The 18,504-nt window shown below is 41.3% G+C and overlaps 1 long non-coding RNA gene across 3 annotated transcripts in view; it reads left to right on the plus strand.

Moving 5' to 3' along the window:
* LOC138406793 (uncharacterized) overlaps positions 1-17,164 on the plus strand; it is a 42,723-nt gene extending 25,559 nt beyond the window's left edge. For 2 of the 3 annotated variants that reach the window (XR_011240173.1, XR_011240171.1), the window contains 3 exons: positions 11,245-11,314; positions 12,865-12,981; positions 17,020-17,161. This is a non-coding gene — a long non-coding RNA (uncharacterized lncRNA). Of the gene's footprint in view, positions 1-11,244; positions 11,315-12,864; positions 12,982-17,019 lie in introns of all 3 variants that reach the window. The other variant, XR_011240172.1, reaches the window with a different exon arrangement.
* The last annotated feature ends 1,340 nt before the right edge of the window (positions 17,165-18,504 follow it).

Raw genomic sequence — 18,504 nt, forward strand, 5'->3', positions numbered from 1 at the left:
CTCACTAGATTTCGCAACTGCTTTCGTTCCTGTTTTTTTATTTTATTTAGAACCTTGTGACAGAACTTTCTGGATAAGAGATAAGATAAATATCGCAATATAATTTCTTCGATAGAACTCATTCCTCCCATGTTTTGACAGACGACATGAACAACCAATGATAATGAGAATAGCGCCGCCCAAACCAGTCACGTGGCAGGAATAGAGTTACAGCCACGTCAGGTTACACAGCACAGAGCGTAGGAGGAGCACACGTGCTAATGTTTGGGCTCCTGCAGGGAGGTGGACGACTCTGCATCAATGAAGTGACTGAACATAATTGATTCAGCGGGTTTCCACCGCTGAATAATTATAACCGCCGCTGCCTCAGGATCAGGACAGTATGTGTCCTTTATGTGTCAGAGTCTGCTTCCTCTTCACTCCCCCTCTGACCTGCGCTCACTTTACACTTTAACAATAAACACCATCACTCCGTTAGTGTGTGAGGAGGGACAGAGACGAGCACACACACACACACACACACCTGCAGACAGATAAATTCTTCTCGCGGATTATGACGCAATGTGGTGCTCTGAGTGAGAAAGATTAGAAAACAGCAGAGGAGCAGAATCACTTGTTGACCAGCGGAGTAATGCGCCTCGGTGCAGTGGCACTGATTTGATTTATATTGCGATATACATCGATATCAACTGATATGAAAAAGATTATTGTGATAGATTTTTTCCATATAGCCCAGCCCTGCAGAAAATATATTTTTTAAATTGCCATCAAATTACCTATAGTTTCTATTATTTATGTTTGTTATAAAATATTATTTATTTCCTTTGCTATTCATCGTGTCGGGTGAAGCCTGATACAGAGACTGATATAGTTTCAGTGGTGGATTCATTAGTGCAAGCAATACAAAGCTATCTACGTGTGCTGCTTGAAGCTCCAGGCTGTCAAGTCATACATCATGAAAAGATGATAGATCTGCCACTTATGTGACTCACCCTCATGTTGTGATATTACACTAGAGAGTGATATTTACTATAATTATGGACATGACAGCGATGCAGCTGCATGCAAACCCCTGAGGTGGATCTACTGTACGTACATACACACTCCACAAGGTCAACTGTGGAATAATACATATGATTTGTCTGTTTTCCTGAAAGTAATCACTTTAAAACTCATTATTCCCAGCTGCAACAAGACATCCACATTACAGACGAGCCGTGCCATTTTCATCATGCATCTTTATTTCTCTGCAGGTCAACATTCATCAGTCACGGCCTTCAAAGCAGGAAAGGAAATGGAATTTTTAAATTTTGGCACTGATAGAAGGTACACCTTACAGAGAGGTCTGAGGAGGAGGGAAGGAGATGCAAGGTCACCATCCTAACGTTTGTAGGTGGAAGAGTTTTTTATTTATTTATTGCTGTGCTGGATTTTTTTTAGATACACAGGAAATAAGACACTAGTAGGTTAGATCAGTTATTGTCTTCTGTACAATACCTGTATATGTTGTGTTCGTTGGTGGAGGAACCAAAAACTATTAATTATGACAAAGACAAAAATATTCACAGTATATAAACCTGTTTATTGTCATGGCCCTGTCCTGCAGATCTCATTCATTGTGAAATTGTGTGCTGACACAGGTCTGATTTCACAGCTACGACATCCCACAGTTATGAATGTGAACGTGTGCTCAGCATATTAATATAATAATGTCTGCTCTACTAGTCTCTGAATGGAAAGCAAAGCCTTAATTTAATGAATAGCACTGGTGAGGTCCCCCACCTTCCATATGTTGTTTGTAGCAAATGTATTGTCAATAATTAATTAATCACAACTAGTAAACATGCCCAGATTCGTTTGCTTTGAGGCCCAGGGGCACAAAGCTGTTGTTGCGCCCCTTGTGACCCACTCACTATAGCTGCTTTCAGACATGCACTGAACTCCGCACCTCTTCCTGCTGCTTCATTTCTCATCTGCGGAGGATTTGTTGCTGATGTGAACGTGTCTCTGCAGAAAACCTCCCGCCTTGTTGTGCATGTGTAAAAGGCAGACGGCAGGTAAACTCTGTATCCTGTTCTCCACACTTCACCCACAGGTCATGTGTGAAAACAGCTAATATGACTTATAGAGAACCTCTGCACACTAAGCTGTTCTATAAAGTTAGAATTGTTCAGTTAGTTGATTGACTGAATAGTTATTCTTATAAATATAAATATCAATATTTTAGATAACTGTCATTACAAATACAGGCCCCTGATAATGCACAACATTCCTTTTAGCCATTTCAGGTTGTGCATGTTTTCCAATTGATCAAAGAATCAGAATAAATCTGACACACAGTAGATCCGCAACCGAGGAAGACATCAGTTTTATCTGATGCAGGAAACCTTTGAGACGGGCCTAACAGCAGCTGACAAATTTTAGACAACACAGATAAGGAACGCTCACAGCAACAAAGTGCTCCACAGGATCAGAAAGCTATTTTGATGTTTTCCAGCAACCAGATCTATTCTGTATGACAAAACTGGGCAAACCCTGCAGCACTGTCACCTGTAAGAGTCGCCCATAAGCTAAATATCCTCCTCCTCCAAATCAGCAGAGTCTGCAAGAGAGCGAACTTGATGATACAGTTCATTTTTTCTTTTGATGGCTCCCGGATGAGCTGCGTCAAGCTCGACAACTGTGCTAACCTCCAAATGACACCAGCTAACACGGAGCTTTGTTGTACAAACATCAGCCGCTGCAGCATCAGCTCCGCATTTAGGCTGACATTATTTGGAGAGGTACCAATGAGAAGGCAAGAAACATCTGTGACTAAAACAAGACACCTTAAGGGAAATGACATTTACTATGCCAAAGTGACTGATGCTCAAAATCAAAACAAACCCATGTCGCCGTGCTGTGTCCTTGAACTTCAAAAAAAAAAAAAGCATAAATATAAATCAGTTAATGACAAACGGCACCAATCGTCTTTCCATTTCCATGAAAGTAAGGTGAATACCTGAGATAGAACTATTGTAGGCATTGCAGCATAGCAGATATTATATTGTCAACGCTGTATGTGCAATTAGGGTTTTTAATCAAATGTTTCTTGACACTCTGAAAAGCAGCTCTGAGAGGTGATTCAAAAATTCATTTATCACAAAATCTCAGAGAGGTGCGGTGAAATGCGTAAAACCCATTGCCGTTTCTAGACTGGTTTATTAAATATAATAAAATAGAGGACAATAGAAGAATTGTAGACAACTATATTTGCAGAATTGTCCCGACCACATAACGATAACATCCACAGTCTGATTCCCAACTAAGTCCTGCTCCAAAATGAGATTAGAAAAGACCAGCAGTATTGATGTCCTATCCCAAGGTCATAGAAACTAATGCCAAACAGTTTGTAAATATGGTTAAAGACAATAATCCTATACTATACTGCAAGTCCCTTTTCACCACCTCATTTCACCAGCAGTAAAACATATATTAGCAATCTTGGTGATATATTATCAGAAGATAATTATTTTCTTAATACACTGTATCTCTTCTGTGATCAGTAGTTTACTGCCTTGCTACATATTTTTTTGTCAGTACTGATAATGACAGAGTTCATGCACTGAGCTCCATTATTGTTCCATCAGGGACATAGATGTAGTGATTGTGTTTGAATTATAGTGTAGGTATAAATTTTGACGATCGGGTTCTGGTCAGGTTTGGTCACATTCACTCAGCTATTAACTTTCAGGCTGGGCTTGGCTAATTTTCTCTTGTCGGTCGGGCTCGGACAGAAAATTGCAACCTGAGCTTGAACACCCCCTAAGCCTGAGGGTTTTCCTGATAACAGGCAGCTTTAAAAAAAATCAAGCAGATAGCCCAGGCAAACCCAAATACCATCTCAAAATATTTTTCAGAATCTAGCCCGACCCATCAGGTCCCGGCGGCTTGGGATGCGTGCACTCGTGCATTCAGAGAAAAGAATTACTGTTAATTAACATAAACTAGTTAAGATGAAAAGGCTGAAAAACATCCTTTCATTTATCATTCACACAGTTTTTTTTAAATTTGTGGTGCATTTATAAAACATGAATAAAACCAACCTCTTTAAGTTGGACAGCCTGTGCTGCATCTACAAAGCCTGCTGAAAATCAAAGCCAGATTTTCAAAGCGGTCAGTTACACTCTATACTCTTTTACACCAAAAATATCAGGTGTATACACTTTTTATTTTTAAGCGTGCTAAATAAGGTGATTAACTCCTTTCCCATTGACAGTAAAGGAATTAATTTTTCCTTCCTCTCCGGTGCATCATGTTAGACATCACAAGACTGACAACTGAGGTGCTCTCTCACCTCGCTGTCTGCCAAATAAGTGCGTTAACCCGAGTGTCACGTTTCCATCAGTACTGATCAGAGCTGATAAAAACCTGGGTCTACTGCAGAGTCATTTGACCCAGGAGTGAATGCTGATTTCATCCATTTCCATTGCAGATAAAAGCCAGATGTTAGTGGGTTTTCCTGACCAGTGGAAATCCTGACATCTGTTGCAGAGCTTCTCCTCAGAATGGATTCACCTATATTGCTTAATAAACTACATCCGTGATATCACCTAATATTTCTTTACTAGATGTTTGGCGGACTGCCGCATGACTTTCTCACCAAACTGTTCATGAAGTCAGACTAACATTAAATCATCACTACAGTGGTTACACAACCTTCCAATCAAGCCACAACTCCACATGCACTTATTTTTCTAAACATCCCACGATAAAATGCTGATCATTGAAATGTGAAAATTACAGTCCTGCCAGCACTACACCTGTCAGTGACAGAGCCATTCATAGATGCCTGACATCTCAATAATTGCTGTATAAACTATTGAGTGTTTATCATGTGGAAGTAATGAATGAGCCAATGAGGGCGCAGCGTGAAACCCTGTAGGAATCTGCAGGTACTTTGCTCCTCGAGGGAGAAAGCGACAGACTTTTCACAGCAACCTTATGAACCAGAGTTTCAGTGTTTGATATTTCAAACATTTTCAATCTTGACTGACACTCACGGGCTTCATAGGCTTGTCAGTGCAAATAAATAGACTGTGTTGTGCATCGGTGAGGAGTTAGCGAGTGCTTTGTGCAGCAGTAATGAATGTGTGCAGAGCTGCAGGCGGATGGGAATAAAAAGACAGTGAGGGGCTTTGATAGCATCGTTTGTGGGAGATTTTCAATACCTGATGTACAATCAGGTATAATCAGGATACCTGTACATGTGTGATAATGTGTGTGTGTTTGTGTGAGTGCAAAATAAGGTCTTTATCTCCTTCAAGGTGAAACTCAGATACATGCAGAGTTGGGGGAATAGGTGTGAATACGGATGTGTTCACACCTTATTCAGATCTGTTCCCTCTCGTAATGTGTCTGATAACAATAGGATCAGATGTTAGTGCTCTGAAGATGATGTCACATTCCAGTTTGTATTTATCTGAGCTGATGAGCTGAGACTCCCCAAATACCAATCGCATCACTGTTTGTCTTACTTCTCAGTGTTGTTTCTCTACGTACTCCGCGGAGCTGCATTACGACAGCTGTCTCAGGTGAATAAAGATTTATTTATCGTCATGGCAACGCTGACTCAATAGCAGTCTATTCAAAATACAGGTTGCATGTAGGTCACATGCTCGAACGCAAGGATTTACATGTCCCGGATTGACACGCACTAAAAAAAGGTTTTGATTCTCATGCTGGTTAAAAAAAAAAAAAAAGAAAAAATCTGATGTGTGTCACATAAAAAGAAAAAAAAGAGATCTGGGACAGTTTGAGGTTACGTGAAGTGCAAAGAAGAATTCAAAACATGTCACAGACGGGTAATAAAGCCACTGTCCTGGCAGTTTACAGCTGATGCCATCAGACAAGCAGGCCGAATGTGAAAGCAGCGGCGTGTCAGAGCTGCTTAAGGAGAGGATTAGTGAGAGGCTGTTATTATCAATGAGCAGGTAAAAGCAAAATGTGTGTGCGTATTGATTTGGCTGAATTAGTCGAAACTGTTCACCTCTCTGTCCCCACCTCGATTATGCAGAACCGCACACGCAAGACAGTGACGGGGAGAATGCCTCGATCCACACCAGTAGAACCGGGGGGGGGGGGGGCAATTACGGCAGCTGGTTACCATGCCGACAGGAGGCGGTCCATTTCTAAAAAAAGCCAGTAGTGTGTTACTTTACATAATTCCAGTCACTTTGGATTTTCCACCCTGTTCCTCGAGACTTAGGGGGCTGCATTACTGAAGCAGGTTGAGGGGGCTCGTCCAATCGTGGTGCAGCAGCGCCAGCAGCTTCACGCCACCGGTTCTGACCTGCAGTTTGACACAAACACGCATGTCCAAGTGGGCCTTTTGATTATTATGCTATTGGCTGGTGATGAGTGTGGACACACCCACCTTCCCCACAACCATAACTGATTATGTGGAATACATGGGGAAGGGTGGCCTTTGTTTCTTAACATTTTGCAGCTAATGCATCTTCATAGCTTTCTAACTATATTCTGTGATTACAGTATAAATATGAGGGATCTGCAGCTAATTGGTCAGCTACAACTTTTGTACATCAACACCGTCGTTGGCCCTTATCTTTAAAAGCTCTATTAACATCTTAGCCGGTGTCTTCTACAATAAAATATACTCTTGATAATGTCATTTGAAATGATATTCTCAATCTGCTTTGACAGGTGTATAGAAATAGTATTTCATCCTGTGTATGGAGAGAGTGACAGTTTATACCTCTCCGCCTCAAACTCTCTCTTGTGTTGTACAGCTCTGTGAAGTTGAACAGCGGTTCTACTTCCTGCTCTGGGCTTTTAGTAATTTTCAGGGGGGCAGAGTAAAAGCAATCAGTGTTACTTGTATGCCTGGAGTGGAGACCCACTGACTAATATAGCACCTAATCTGGCTTCCTTTGCAGACTGATGTGCTTGTTCCACTGGTTATTTTTAGCGCACACCAGTGACTCTCTGGAGGAAAAGAACAATATTTCTCTGACCTCACGCTTTCAGTGCTTCTCCTTCATATTAATTGAAGATGAGTGGTCTTAAAAGTTTGTTTATTTTAGAAGCGTTCCCCCTTGAATTCCTCATCTAGCTTAACAACCCTCTGTGTCGACTGAGCCGCAGCGCCACTGAAGCTGTGAGAATTTGTCCACATCACAGACATGGAGCTTATTAATCTCACACTGGTGTCAGGCGGCTGGCAGTGATTTAATGAGCCAATTAATGTTAAACAGATGAGTTGCACAGATTAGGAGCAATTCATATGAAAAATGATTCTTTAATCATGTGTAACTGTACTGTTCGTGCTCCTCTCCCTCACTGGAATTGACAAGAAGCAGTTTCTGATGAACACCTGTGGTCTGTATAAGCATGTGAAAATAAATAACCTGGGTGTTATAATTAATGGTTTTAGTTTTATATTTTCATATCGAAAGGACGTCCTTTGGCAACATTTGTTAATGTAATTGATTTAATGTAATCATTATAGTGAAATGTATCTAAAGGTGTCGATTCCTACATTCCAGCATGATTGTGTCACATGCTGTACTGAAATGACACTGTTTCCACTTGAACTCAAACATGATCACTTATCCTCTTGAGATGGATGGATGTTCACCTGCCTTTGGAAAAGCGTACACAACCTGTACTTATAACCATTCACAATTATATCGATGAAAACTGAAATTCTTTTAATTGAATTTACTTATTGGAACAAACAACAAACTATCCAACGTTATTATTTATGCAACACCTGGTACAGATACTAGGTATTTATCCGTCACCCACTGATATTTTTTCTTTCTGTATGTTAACCAAGCAACTTGATACAAATCTGAGGCTTGTTCAGTACTGCTCAAAAAGCTTTATTCCATCATCTGTGGCTGATTTGCGTTCAAGAAAGCAAGTTCCCTCACCTTTGAGGGCTTAATGTGAATTCTCCTCTCTGAGATAGTTTGTCCAGTCCTGGAGAATATTTGCTCCGATGGAACTGACGTTGCCACAGTGACACTACTCCCCTTTACATCTCACATTTCACGTAAAAAAGGGGAGTAGCATCACTGGAGTGGATTTTATTTGTTGAGGGCAGGCAGTGGATGAAATGTGTGGGCACACTGATAAAAGGAACGTCTCCCAAGTATGACTCAGCACCTTTTGTTCATACCGAAGAGCCGTTGAAAAGAATCGGATCGTTTGCGAACGTCACAACACTGCTGACGACTTGTGTTTCTGGATCTGCTTTGTGTCTTTAGCCTGCTGCGGCATTATACGGCGTCTACGACTTGGATCAAAGTAGTGCAAAGAGGAATTTGCATGTTTAAGTATTGTATAATACCTGAGGGACCCCATGCGTAGCTGAGCTCGACTAAGTAACAACACTGCCAGCAAAACAAGTTTAAACTGCTGCTGTCATAGAAACTTTAGATTGAATCGTTTTTATGGAGTTTTTTCAGCACAACTTCTCGCAAAGTTTAAAAAAACTGAAAATACAGAGTTGCTGTAATCTCAACACTTTTGAATTTGATGTACAGGTGAATGGATTGAGGCAGCCCTTGATTGGAACGTGATGAAAAGTCCCAATGTACTAAAATGTACATGTTGGCTTCTTCTGAAAATATTTATAAGTTTACCTGTAACATGATGGAATCATTTGTCACGCCTGCTCCAATGATGCCCATCTGGTTTTGTACTGGTTTGTTGTACTCTACTCTTCTGGCTTAGGCACTAGAAGATTACGTCCCTTACATCCCTGCAAAGCTTTGATAGGCTAACTTGTTTTTCTAACTTGGGAACAGAACCAGCACTACTGTTTTTGAATCAGTAATTCAGATGTCTGAACCAGGCTAAGATACAAACCACAAAGATGTAAAACTGTATTTGCTTTGTGAACAAAATATGTCACAAAGACAGAGGTGACACCAGCTAAAACCCATTGTTTTATATAGGTCACAGTCTTCTCCAGACATGTTTGGAACCAAAAACTTTTCTTTACCTTGCCATCTCTCAGCATGCCTTACCAGTGCCCTACATTCTCTGAGATGTGGGAGACAAATGTGTGTGCAGACCAAAGCAATGGTGGTCAGGGAGTCTGGGTGATTACACTGGTGGACTTAATAGAAGCCCATTATCTGGGGGCAAGAGAGGAATGACAGAGGTGGAAAAGTCACCTGGCAGATTAATGGCATCGCCATCCAGTTCCAGGACACAGCCATTCGGTCCAGGCTTTCGAATTAAGAGGACAACCTGTAAGGAAAGATGTCAATAGACTTGGCTCTGTGGAGCTGGGCAATAAAACATTAATAGCAATAATTATTGTAAAATAATTCTTATTAAATAATTATGAATGTGAATCAATAGCAATGTATTAAAGGTCCAATATACAGTATATCTTCATAATGCTTATGTATTGTATAAGCATGGAGAGAAGGTATAACACACAATCTTCCTCCGATTTTTAAACATTTTTTGTGCTTATAAAGTGTAATTTGTTGTAAAAGAGTTTAAAACCACAAACTTCACTCTGGAGCAAAAATGTTTTTAAACTTAAATGGAATAATTATTTGAAATATATCATAGTAATTATCAATATTAAAATAGGAAAAGAAACTGTGGTCAAAAAAGAAATATTTCTGGGATTCATTTCTGATGTTACTTTCCCAGGAAAGTTTGGCTCCACCCACAGAAATGTACCTCAACCACTGATATAATTTCGCTCCAGAGAAACATTTATATCAATCTACCAATTCCTCACATGACTTTTCTGTCATGTGACCCCCCCGGCACCGTGTCCGTCATGCAGAAAAGAAGTGGAAACAGTGATTGACTCTGTACTCATGTGCTCATCCATCACTGTTTCATATAGGCACACTATTTGTATGCAAATGATCCCTCATTCGTCTCTGATCGGGGCAGTTAATGGCGTTCTCGGGGCAATCTGTCATTCTGTGCACTCGACAAGGCTTTCTCAGTGTGACATGTCTTTCACTGTCGCGTCGCCACGTGTCTTTCACAGTGAAGTGCTAATGTGTAGCTCTGATCACTGTGAGTGGTCTTTATAGGTAACACATTCATATCCATTTACATACACTCTCCAACAACTCTACACCCACATAAGAGCACAGAGTGAAAAACTGTAAGATAAAACCGCCCTGCGACACAACGGCAGATTATTGTGTTTTAAATGGCTCAACACTCAAACTGCTTTACAGTTCAGTTGTGCCATTCATACACACATTCGCACAGTACATCAATGTGCAGCACTTTCTTGCCCAAGGACACTTGGGTACGCAGAATGGGGGAGACTGGGATCGAACTGCCAACCTTCTGGTTGGTGGATGACCCACTCTACCTCCTGAGTCACACTGTGTTAATGTCAGCTTTCAGGTACTTTACACCACTCTGGAGGGCTACTGATTTTAGCGTGACTGACAACACTCTGTAAGCACGAATGCCCGTGACTGAGTCAGCTCTGGTCAACTGGACGCCACATGACTGAGACCCTGCTCAGAGGGTGAGGGTGAGGTCGGGTGATCCGATCACAAGTGGACAGCTCTAAATTCAGGTGTGACTGCTTGAGCGTAACAGCTGCTCCACGGATCTGCTGGGTGTCACGTTTGTATTTTGTTCACACAGGCAGCGTGTCTGCAGCGGAGCTACGATGTAAGGTTTCAGTTTTTTATTTCCTTGAAGGAAACTGTGCAACTGCTGCTCCTGCGATAACACTAAAATCGTATTAAAACAAAACAGCAGAAATGCTGCAGTGCTTTTACTTTGAAATGCTGAACCATCAATCAATCAGATGTTATTTGTACAGCACAGTATGCACAAATTCATAATTTGCCTCCCAGGACTTAGCAAGGTGTGACACCCATGAGGAAAACCTTTTCAGCGGTGAAGAAAAACTCTGCAGAGAGCCACAAGTGAGGGATCTCTCTCCCAGGACGGGCAGAAATACAACATATATAAAATAACAACATTTACAACATTCATGAGAAACAACAGTGTCTAACAAATGGAGAGGTGTATCAATGCTGAGATCATTTACACAAAAGAAAATGTCTGACAGAGATGAAATGAGCACAAATAATGAATCTTGTGATAGCGGTGTTGCCAGTAATAGTTGTATATGTGAGCAGACCAGGGCAGACATATTGTCATGGTTCACAATGACAGTTGTCTCTTTGTTTCTCCCCCTCCCCTCGTCTCTCTTCTTCTCTCTCTTCCCAGCTCTCCGAGAGGTGATCGGCCCGCTCAAAAGACACGCAACCAGTATCTCCTGAATCCAGGTCCAGCCGAGGTGGGATGTGGGTACCCACCCCCAGTTGCCACGAAGAGTGGTTAGGGGGAGGGGAGGAGTAGGTGGTGGTGGCTTCTTTGATGGACTGCTCATTTCATTACATGTGGTTTTGTGAGGAGATGGGACTTGCATCCCAGCAGCCATCATTGCCAGTTGCCTATTCCTGGTTTGATACAGACGCTGAACTCCGACAGCTGCCAACCTGCTGAGGAGGCTGTGCAGGTCAAAGCCAAACCAAGCTGGGTCACTGTGTATATTCAGCAGTTTAATCTAGTTTAGGCTGTAATCCTTATGTTTTCACCTCTGGTTGATTTAACATGACGTTCCTTGAGAAGATAGTTTGTCAAAATCACAACAGAACAGCACATGGTGTGTTTTTTTCCAGCAAACCCAAGCAAAGTATTGTTTTGTTCTTTTTGTATACAAAAATCAAAAACCCTGAACCTGCAATCTGAATCCACCACTATCAATGACAAATAATATACACAGTAAAGACATGAATGTTAATATATTGAATGGTTAGAACAGAAAAAATGATCAAATGGGGTTTGACTCCATGATAATATTGAGGAATTTCACTGCTTTTAGTGCTGAAAAGTAGATTATATGACTGTTATATGATGAAACACATTAATGCAGGTTTTAATGATACATTTGTTACAAAATGTATTTAAAAAGATCTAAATGTATGAGTGGAAAATGGTTCATAACATCACCCAGTGCTTCAAACTGTCTTGAACCTTTCAGGAATGCTTACATGTAGAGTCAACTGTTTAGGTTTTAGCCTAAGTTGCATCCTCGGTTCACAATACTTTAATTTCATTCTGATTCACTCCTTCTCATTTCTTTCTCTGTAAGTCTCTCCCGATTGAAATACTCCTTCCGGAAACAACCCACTCACATTTGGTTTGTCATATTTTTAGAGATGTCTGTGTCTATGAAATTCTAATTAAGGGTGTCCCACGTCAGAGCAAGTGTGAATATCCAGGGCGAGCTTTTGACTGGAGATACGTCACGCAGGCTTGAAGCTTTGTGAGGATATAGTCACAAATAGCACTGGTTTAGTTGGCTGCTCATTCACAGTTAAAAAAAACAAAACACCCACAGTGAGGAATCAGGATTGTGGCTGAGAAGGGAAAGCATCAGAAAATGATAATTTGAAAAAGAAACCAGAGACACTGGTGCTCCATTTTCTATCCACTCACAATTTAACTTCCAATTCTAAGGTTGAAACCAGAACATGGCAGAGTAACTTTACAAGTTTGATTCAAAATTTACTTAAACAAATATGAAAATAAATTTCTTACGGTTTCTATAAAATATTTGTATTATCTTCACGTCAATTTAAGGCACATAGAGTATGGCTAGAAAAAGATTATTTAAACTATAATATTTTGGCTTGTCCACTAGAGAAACTCCACATTTAATCTAATGCTATGCAGTTACCTTAACCTCAGCTTCTTCTAAGCTCCACTTTTTGCAAGGAGAGCTCAGATTTTAAATGAATTTAAGCGAACGTTTGAACATGTCCTCCCTCCCTCTTCATTCAGCTGTCAGCTCAGTGCCGTGATCATCCCTGCACCACCTCAGCTCTGAATACCAGGTCACCCTCCTTCAACCATCCAACCAGAGGCCTTCAGGACACGTCCCAACTAGGGATGGGTATCGTAAGTATTTTATTCATACCACATTACTCTTCTCAAACAAACGCAAAATTAACTTCAAGTACTCTACAGGTCCTAATTACTTCTGATTAGAGTCTGTATTTATTGGTAAAGCGCAAAGTGAGTGCAGGCCAGCGAGGCAGCGGCAATCCTGAAGCAGCAGCTGTCATCATTTTGCAGTGAAACATGATTATCAGAAGCAGCAGCATTCGTTCAAAAGCTTATCGAGATTTTGATACTGAGCAAAGAGGAGCCAGTACCAATTTAGTTGCAGTTCTCGATACACATCCCCAGTTCCAACCTAATGCTTCGTGCCTCATCACCACCACCAGTGTTTTGGCTCCAGGAGGAAGTCTCTCTTCATATCCAAAGCACCTAATTTGTCAGAACTGCTTCCGGCTTTCTACATCCAGGCACCAAAGTCTATTCCTCTGTTCACAATAAATTGAATTTGATTATAATTTACTCATTTCTTTCTGTATAAGTCTCTCTCGATTGAACCATTAGTTTAATTTTTAATTTAACGTCTGTACAGCTCATCTGCCAGTCTCCCTGATCCATCCTTTATTGCCACCCTGGGATATTTCCCTCACACGGATAAAAGGTACATGACAACCATCAGGCCCTTCTTATCTTCAAGTCATTTCATGTAAAGCTTATAGCTACGATACGCAAAGTAGTAGCTCAATGTGACATAGTAGAAACAAGCTGCAGGGGAACAGCTACAAGGACAAAGCAGGGAGAGAGAAGTGAAGGCTTTATCTGTACCTAAGCAACAATCGGAAATTTCTGTGAGGAAAAGAAACCCACGTCTTATTGATAGCACTTTTCTGCTCTGTCGACTACTTTACAATGTACGTCTCAGTCACACTGCGATGACACAGAATCTGGTGCAGTGAGGGGCTCAGTGACTTGCTCAAGGACACTCGAGACGCACACTGGAGTTAGGGATCGAACCTGAAACCGTCTGGTCACTAGACTGACCTGAGCCATGATAAGTTTGTTTGTCAGTTTCATGGGTTAGAATATTCAGTGATGGCTGCGGATGTAAAAAAAAAAAAAAAAAAAAAGATAGGGACAGATACTTCATCTACAAGCTGCACATATGAATATTTTTATATTTATATAAGAGAGAGAGGGGCTGTTCCCATTGCAGCACTGTTGCTGTCAAAAGGGAAGTCATCAGTTTTACATTATTATTTCCCTCTTCCTCTTATTTCTGGCCACCACCATCAATTTCATGCTTGGTTTGAAAGGATGTCACTTTCTTTGAAGCGACTGTGAGGATCTCTTGTCAGCCTACGATCAATTTCATGCTTCATTTGACTGGATTGTCACATCATTTGGTCCGCTTCATCGCTACAATGCAAAGTAGGAACACTTTATAAAGAGCATTTCATTCGTCTTGTATGTACAAGGATCACGGTCATTTCTATTAAGACTTTTTGAGTTCTACAGCTGCTCTGGGGATGGTGGTACACTGGTTTGTCAGCCCGACACTTAAACTAAACATCCCAACAATTATCAGATGAACTGCAATCATTCCTTCCTAGGAGGGTAATGACTTTTACCTTTGACTTGGCATCTTGTAGCACCAGCAAGGGAACATTTCCATTCAATTTCCAACCGATTTAGTTCATGAATAATGATCTAATACGTCCCTTTTCAGTCTTAGCTGCACTTTGAAGGTAATGCCTCCATGCTAGCATGCCAACACGCTGAATGTTAATTCAAGGCTCAAGGTTTCTTTATTATCCCCTGAGGGGCAGTTAGTTGTACAGCGGTGACCACATAAAGTCAAGCCACATAAAAATAAATACATCGACAAATGAAATGTATCATAATGAGTCATTTAAGAGGCTGATGGCAGCAGGGATAAATGTCTTTTTAAATATATTAGTTCTGCATCTTGGCAGATTGTATCTATGACCAGTGGCTGGCTTCAATCATCGAGGATTGTTCTGGTCCGCTTTAAAATCCTCACATTGTACTGGTGATGAAGGTCATTCTGGGTTGTGCCATCTGACCATCAGGGTTAGTGACCAGTACCAGCCACTTTCTCCTGCAATGTGAAGAGTATACATGGAGAAAACCTTATGTAGGTTGAGAAATAAATGATTGTGTCCCTGCCACATAATTTCACTCAGTTAAAGAGGTTCCTCAGCAAAATTGACGATTCGAACGCACCTTAAGATTTCAACATGCAGCTCAGTGCACAGCTGAGACTGAATCTGACTGAGTTTTAGTCGAGTCTGCAATGTTTTCCAGCCTTCAGCCTCAACTGACCCTGACTCAAAGGAAAACAATCTGTGGTCATTTATCAGATTTCACACGGTTTATTTATATCCCACGTATTGTACAGCAGGTGTGGAGGGTTGCTCTGACCCTAACCCTAGAACTGTGATATCATTCAGATCGCCGCTTTGTACAACCTGCATCCTGCTTTACTTCCTTCCTCCCTGTTTCGGTCTGACAATGAGAAGCACCATCAACAAGCTCTCGAGCCAACATTGCAGCTAATTAAAAACTCTGTATTAGCCATGTGTGAAATGTTCCTCAGTAGAATAACAATAACTAAAGTGACATCATCCCCAGAGGCCACACACACTTAATGAACATGATCCATCGTCTCTTTTTCTCCTCCCGACTGAGTCACCTTTGTTTTGGGTGAAAGTGATGAGTCACTGACTGCTCTCAATAGTGTTCTGATGATGTTATCTAACTCACCTTTACTGCGGTTCTTCTGGCCACTTGCAGCAGCTCAGAGAACATAGAATGGGACACGCTGAGCGTTGCATCCTGTCTCACGGATCTGACGTCTAACCGTGGTGACGTTCTTGCCTCTGTCAGCAGGTCCCTCGGTCAGAAAAGGCTGCACTGATCAACTCTGATTTCTGTTTTGTGATCACTAGAGGGGGAAAAAAAGATGTCTGTGAACAGACTCCTCTGATTTTCCAAATTTGCGACACAAGCTGTTTCTCCAAAAGCTCGGTGATTGTGGACAAAACCTCAGAGAGCAGATGCTCACAGAACTGTAGGGACAAAGACGTAAGCAAAAGACATTTTGTTTGCTGCAGCGAACCTCTCTGGATGCTGACATCATGCTGATGCCTCCCCTTCCTGTCCAAAGATACAAGTCTTTCAACCAGTGGTCCTGTTTGATCCAATGGAAATAAGAAACAGGGTGTTGTATCCAGGCAACAAGTTTGTTGCCAGGTGACAGATAAAGAGGTCCTGAGACCAGAGACTACAATTCCACATGAATAAGACGAGGCAGAGCTTCATTCCCCTCCTGCAGTTTACACATTTCTTTGATAATCCCGCTTTGATCGCCTTCACCATTAAAGCAAACAATACAGGTCTGTTTGCCATCATATGACCACATACACGATGTTCTTCTTCGTGGCAATAAACCCAGCACATGTGCAGATGAGGGGACAGCTGTAAAACTCAACTGCAGGAAGTTGATCCCAGCACCTTTCGCGAAACCTTAATCAGCTCGCCTAACCGCCGCGCGGAGCCGGGACGTACACAGTGACGTCTTATCAGAAACAACACATCCGCCAGCAAATACGCAAACAGCCGTAAGTGGTGGGATTATCAAACGTGTTGCTGCCAGAACGCTGGGCCTTTCATGTGGCAGCCACAAGCAGAGATAATGATCATTTCCAAGGCGCTTCAGCTGACAAATCCACTGCCACCATTAAAGGCTTTCATTCTCCCTGGAGCTGTGCGAGGCGACTGCATACTTTTATTTTTGATCTAGATGCAGCTGCTTTAGCAAGGAAAAACTCTCATTTGTAAAGCAAATATTGGATGGTGAACTGTATGCCAATTGTACATGGAACATTAAAGCTGCACTAATCAGATTTCTTATACTGAAAGTGAAGGACGTCTATGTACGTGTACGTGTATCTTCTGTTAAAGTTCCCTTTAACTCTGTGGAGATTTTAAGCCTTTTTAGCTGTTAAGTTGTTTTGGTTCGACACCTTAAAAACTGCTTTTGTTAACCACGTTTTCTTATCCATCCATTTTTCTCAGCAGGAGAAGATCCGATGAGCCCACTGTGCGCTCGCTGCCTGGCATCAAACAAGAGACGGGCAGATGTAGCGGCCGCGAGCTGGTGAAGAAGAAGGAACATTGAGCAGCTGAAGTTTCGGAGAATTTTCGAAGGAGATGGTTGAGATGAAAACTGAGCAAAAACTGAATCTGCTAAACAATTAGTTGATGCAGCTTTAAAAACTCCTAATAATTTAATTAACAAGAAGGTTTTGGTGTAGCAACAATATAATTAGATGTAAGATTCAGTCATTGATTAAATTGAATATTTCTTCTCAATCATTCAAATATTATTTGTAGTACCCATATTCACAAATAACTTTTGTCTCATAGGGCTTAACAAGCTGCAACGTCCCCAGTCCTTCACCCTCAAGTTCATAGTTCTTTAAAACCTCAATAATAATTTTATAGTTAAGTAAATCCCTCTGGAAACCCACAACATTTTATCAACTTATAGAGCTTCACAGAATTAACTCAACTAAAACAACATTTTCTTTAAAATTTGTAAAAACAAATACAGGCTCATGGACTAAAGCATTATAAATAATTCTGTCTGATATATAGATGGCTGACAAATCATTTTTGAGTTGTTATCATGTGTAAATTCATCACCATAATGGCATTATCATGAATAACAGCGTCTGAAAAGTTTGTACCGTTGCCGCCGCCATAACCAGACCTTTGCTGCCATCCAGGAGCTGTGTGCTGTAAATGCACGACTGAAAGATGGACACAACAAGGAAGACTGTGCAGATGTTGATCCGTGTGACTGTGACAGTGTAGATGTGGATGGGCAGATAAATGAGAACAGGCACAAGTTGAGTAATGACTCCACATATCTGTGAACACACATTGTTTTTTTAGGGCCATTTTTACTTGCACACCAATTTGCCTTAATTGTTAAAGGTTTGATTCACCCTTTCAACTCTCCGCTGTCTCTTCAGCCATGACTTTTGTTTTGCAGCTCCAGAATCAATGCTGCACTTGTGATCCATTAAACACAGCCAACAGTCTTCACAGGCCCTTTGTGCATAGTCTATGGATTATGCAGTGAGCCGGACATCAAGTCTAGTGCCTGATATATCTGCTGTCACTAATGATACAATATATTATGCTGCTATCTATTTTATAATCACTCAACTTGATGTCATTCATATTTAAGTGCAGTATAACTGCTAAGTGCTGCCATGTATACACACTTAATTTCATCGTCCTGTTCCAGTCTTTCTAAGTGCATTTTTCTTCTTCATCTTTCGGCTGCTCCCTTTTCGGGGTCGCCACAGCGGATCATCTGCCAATATATCCACTACCCCTCCTATTTGTGATCCGCATGTTTGTTTTGGCACAAGTTTTACACCGGATGCCCTTCCTGATGCAACCCTCACCATCTATCCGGGCTTGGGACCGGCACTGGAGCTACCCAAAAGTGTGTCCCTAGTGGCTGTTTTCTTAAGTGCATTTTTCTAA

This window comes from Paralichthys olivaceus, chromosome 23, assembly GCF_024713975.1.
Source record: "Paralichthys olivaceus isolate ysfri-2021 chromosome 23, ASM2471397v2, whole genome shotgun sequence".
Taxonomy (NCBI): domain Eukaryota; kingdom Metazoa; phylum Chordata; class Actinopteri; order Pleuronectiformes; family Paralichthyidae; genus Paralichthys; species Paralichthys olivaceus.